At 40.0% G+C, this 5221-nt stretch overlaps 1 pseudogene; it reads right to left on the bottom strand.

Annotated features, from left to right (window-relative positions):
- Positions 1 to 4090: 4090 nt before the first annotated feature.
- LOC101787621 (E3 ubiquitin-protein ligase makorin-1-like) lies at positions 4091 to 4991 on the bottom strand (annotated as a pseudogene).
- Positions 4992 to 5221: the final 230 nt, after the last annotated feature.

The raw sequence follows: 5221 nt of genomic DNA, 5'->3' as shown, positions 1-5221 counted from the left end.
ATGCAAAGGAGAATGAGGGCAGCAAACATGCAATATCAGACATGGACCCATTAGACATAAAGCAATATCTTCAGGATCTCATAGACAAGTTCAAAAGTGAAGTGCTTAACCAAGCAAAGCAGATACAAATAGAATAATTAAAGAAATGCTGAGCACATCTCAAGAAAAAAACTGATGGAAGAAGGGAAGAATACAAAAAGGGGGAGAATTGTTTGATAAAGAAAATAGAGAAAACATAGAATACATGAAGCAGGTTCAAAGAAATTACCAGGAAATTAAAAACTCCATTGAAAGCTGGCAAAACTGCTTGAAAGAAACTAAGAATGGATTATCTGATTTAGAGGACAGGTTTGCAATGTGGGATCATGAAAGGAAAATTTTCCTAATAATAACAAGGAAACAAGCAGTAACAATACAAAGGCTAGAAGATGACAAGAGGATCTATAACTTAAGAATAAAAAATGTGAATGAAGAAGCAGGGGTACAAACAAAGGAACTACAAAGGCTATTCACAGAAATAATTAAGGAAAACATTAAATTAAATTAAATATAGAAAAAGGAAAAAATATTCAGATATATGAGGCATACAGAACTCCAGCCACCTACAACCAAAACAGAACTACACCCAGGCATACAATAATCAAGATCCCAGAAATCCAATAGAAGAACAGAATATTAAAATCTTTCAGAGACAACAAACAGATTACGTACAAGGGAAAGCCCATCAGAATAATGGCAGACTTCTTGGCACAAACTATCAAATCAAGAAGAGAGTGGAGCGAAGTATTCCAAGTCCTGAAAGAAAATAACTGCAAGCCAAGATTGATGTACCCTGAAAAATGTCCCTGAAAATTAATGGAGAAACAAGATGCTTTCAAGACAAAGAGGAACTGGGGGAATTCACCACCACCAATCCAACCCTACAGACAATACTACAGGACATTTTAAAGAGAGAGAAAAGCACCAGGATTTCAGGAACAGTGGCAGAGAGACCCCAATGTATGGAGCAAAAAGCAAAATAAAGAAGACAAACTAACAACTAATGACTGAAAAACAGCACAACAGAAATGAGGCAGAGAAGGTTGGATATAATTTCTAACATAGATGGCCTAGATACACTAAATTAAGGGAAAAAAGAGAGAATCACAAGCAGAGTGGATCAAGTGGTAGGATCCACTGAGATGGTCTTTATAAGAAATATAATTAACCTGAAGAAGGGGTATATGAGAAAACAGAACTCAATGTGATAGGGAACCAGAGAGTAATGGGGGTAACCGGGCCAGTATTTATGGATAGATTGAAAAGACAGGCTTTAATAAGTGAAGAAATATAACTAGAGATCAAGTCCAGGAGTGAGAAAGTTCGGAAACACTTAGGGTAAATAGAAGGTGCCCCCAGTATAAAACCGGGAGTGTTGCGGAGACCCAAAAATACTCAATACATCCTAGGGGAGTCAAAGGGGAGGAATAGTCTTAAAAAAGACAGCAGAAGATATTGCTAATAGTGTATTAGGAATTAAAACCCATATTACTCGCACCACTCTGCTTAGATAGAACTTATTCCATCCCAGTTTGTATACAAGCACCAGATCTGAGGACACAGACAGCTATCCCAAAATTATCAGGATGTAATCATCTTTAATTTCCTATTAACTTAATCTGGATCCCTGTACAACTTACACTGTTATATCATGACTGATCTTAGTTAAATGTGATTTGTTTGATTGCTGCTTGTTATTGACAGATTTTATTCAAAACTGTTAGGTTGATAGTATCAAGTCAGAGAGTATAGACAAATATACTGAAAATGACAATGATTCACTATGATACCCATTCTGATTTGATTACTACCTGTTTTTGTAGTTCTACACTATCTACAAAGTTGTATTTCTATTAATACTGTTATGTACTGATATATTAAATTATACTTTATCTGATGATATAGCCAATTCTATTGATAATAACAAGAGACAGCACAGCAACCATGGTAGAACTTCCTGGACAGCAGTTTTATATGTCTTTTTAGTTTTAGGTGTCTATAGGAATATGTTTTGTTCTGTCCTGCTTTGTTCTGTTTCTCCCTCTAATATAGAAAGGATAGAGATACATGTTAAGACTCATGCTTGTGTAAAACTTATAAACAGTTTATGAGAACTGATCTTATGACACATGATGAAATGAACAAATGCTTTGAAGGAAAAAAAGGCACCCAGTGCTGATTCTGGAGTTTCATGATGTGAAATCCAGCAATACTATTAATCTTTGTTCAGAACAATTTTAGGCTGCTTTTAGTTTATTTAATCTCAACATAAATGAAGATATGGATAAGTGCATACATGTTTATGTATAGAATTGATAGGCATACATGTATAGGATTGATAGGCATATTACTAAGTTTTTATTAGATAGCTGAACAGAACTATTTGCAGTCTCCCTGTTTGAATTCCCATTTATATGTTCCACTTTTGTATCTTGAACAATTATTTGTAAGAGGACAATATGTAAACATCAACAAGTGATTTATTACTGTTTATTTTGTTCTTTTAAAGAATGTACTATTTCTACCCATTTTCTGTTTTGTTTTGTCTTTCTTTAAATAAAATGTTAAAAAAAATATAACTCAGTATTCACACTTTATGTTTTAGGAGTGTACAACCCAGAGTATAAGTATTCAGAAAATGTTATTGTTTGATTTACTGTATTTTGCTCCCTAAAAATCAAGTTTGGAAAGAAAATAGTTCTTACTGTATAGAATTACTAGAAAACTCTACAGGCACAGAAATTCTGATGTCCCATCAACCCAACACTTCGCTAAGTGCTATGACTCTGCAATTTCAGGATCTTTCACATTATCCATATTCTCATCCTAAATAAGAATTCACAGTAATCTTGGGGTATGAAATAATCCATTGTATATAAAATTCTTTATAAAAGAATATTAAATTTCTCTTATAATGTAATAATCTCTTTTTTAAAAAAATTGTTGTGAGAAAAATGCTTCTCAAAAAAGGGCAGCTGTAAAATCCAGAGACCTCTGTAATAATTTATTGTTTCTTAAAGAGAAGAATGGTTAGTGTTCCAGCAATTGGAGCATCAGAGGGGTAAATCAGGAGTGTCTCACAAATTATTCTCAGCAAAGTGACAAAAGGCAAAGGTAAACTCCCAAGGAGAAAGCCTTCTAATCAGTTAGCTTAGCTGGTGACTCACCTTACGCTCCCCCTCAGTGGAAGTATGACTTACGCTGCCACCCAGCTACCCACCATGACACACACCCCTCCAGATAGTGCAATGTTCCATCACATCTACCTAGCAGCACAGTGCCGAGGTGAAATGAGGCAACTCCCAAGAAAAGAAACAAGCCCTACAGCAGAAGCCCTCACAGGAAGACAGAGGTTGTTCCAGTGCCTGGCCCAGAAAGGAACTAATATCACTGGATAGCTCATAGACAGTTAACTAGACAACCAACTAGCCCAGCTATATTAACCCCCAGTGTACTGCCTTGACCCTGAAGGTATATGGACCACTTGGAGCCAATACCACAATACCACCTCTGTCCACAAACCATGAGAAAAGGGTATCTGTGAAGAGATGGGAAACTTCTTGAACCCCTGCTCTTGCTCACCCTGGATCTGCCACCTGCTGCTAATTGATGCTGCTGTGTATCCTTCCAAAGTGTTCCTATCACACTAAGCTCACACTGGCACCTAGTTCTGACCACCCAGTAGTATCTTTATGTGCAAGAAAATAAGAGCAAATCCACAAGACAAGTGCACAGGGTGGGGGTCACAGGGAAAAACCAACACAAACTATAGATGTGCAAGAATCCTCTACTACATCTGGAGCAGAAGGCTACCTGCTTGCTAGCTCAGGTCCTTTCACCTGTGGTCCTCAAAGCAAGCTTGCACTTTTATCCTGAACCTGGGAGACTTACAATGAGTATGGAAAGTCCATAAACACAACCAGGCTTAATACTGGTGACACAACAAACAGACTGAGAATAACCTGAAGATTTATTTTTGTAACTGTTTGAAACAGAACATGATACAGTCTTTGGGGAGCAGGGTGGAGAGCAGACCTGCTGAATGCTCACATCAGCACAGGAGAGGAGAGGCCCTCCGAGAAAAGCCAGGCAAGGTTACTCCACACTGCACTGGCTGTCCCAGGCTCCACAGACCTTTCCAAGTCACACAAAGCTGCTGGAGGTCCACGTCCACAAAGTTTTCTGGCTTTCGGTAGAAGCAAGTCCCACTGGTCCTCAGACTCAGGTGTCGTTGTCCCCACCTGCAGCCACCTCATTCAGCTCAAAGGAGACAATCTCTTCTTCACTGTCATTGTCAGAGGGGTTGTTGTTCTCTCTTTCATTGCTCAGCTACTCAAAGTGGTTCCCCAGCTGGTCATGTAGCTGCTTGATGTTCCCACTTCCTGGTTCCGAGGCTCCTCTGTGTGCCCATCAGGATAGGCATGTTTGTAAAAACAGCTTGCTCCAAATAAGCAGCTTCCATGACCTTGATCAGAATATCTGAGTGCCTTTTTGCTCATGGCCTCCTTGTATTTCTGAATGTGCATCTGCCTCTCCTGTTTCCTCACACAGTACTCACTGGGAAAAACAAAGTGAAACTGGATCCTGCACTGGGAGCAGGACTTGTAGGCCTTTCTCTCCAATTGCTTCACTCTCCTCCACTGGCGCACACACTGGAGACAAGAGATATGGCTGCAGTTGGAGAGGAAGCAGAAGTGGTGCTTCTCCATGTAGACACCACATGCCAAGGCCTTGCTGCAAGGCACGGTGAAGGACAGCTCCATGTCTTTCTCCAAGGCTTCAAGGCAAAATTGTCTGTGCTGGCACCTCTTGGCAATATCCACAGATTGCAGGCAGAGGTGCTGCGGCCACAGAAGAGCTGCCTGGGTAAGAACTCAGCCACATCTATCCAGTCCTCGGGTCCTACGCATGTGGTCAGAAGTTGGCATCTCTGGGCTCAGACTCACTCGCATTCCTCTCCTGGCATGGTCCAGCCACACATGACAGACTCAAGACTGTAAGGGACAGTTTTGCAGCCAGATATGTAGCAGCAGCAGCTTCCTCTTTCAGTGGCTTGCTGTGCTCACATCTGCAGCGGTCTCCATACTCACAGTGCCCTTGCTGGAAATACTTGTGCACTATATGATCTGGACTGTGGGAGTGGTCTTGCAGGTAGTTCTGGAGCAACTCACGTGTTCCACTT

Source organism: Cavia porcellus, unplaced genomic scaffold (assembly GCF_034190915.1).
Source record: "Cavia porcellus strain 051 isolate PalLab524CR breed Dunkin Hartley unplaced genomic scaffold, mCavPor4.1 scaffold_2, whole genome shotgun sequence".
In the NCBI taxonomy this organism is placed as follows: domain Eukaryota; kingdom Metazoa; phylum Chordata; class Mammalia; order Rodentia; family Caviidae; genus Cavia; species Cavia porcellus.
The sequence above is the reverse complement of the archived record's forward strand: the minus strand, read 5'-3'. Positions and strand labels throughout refer to the sequence as shown.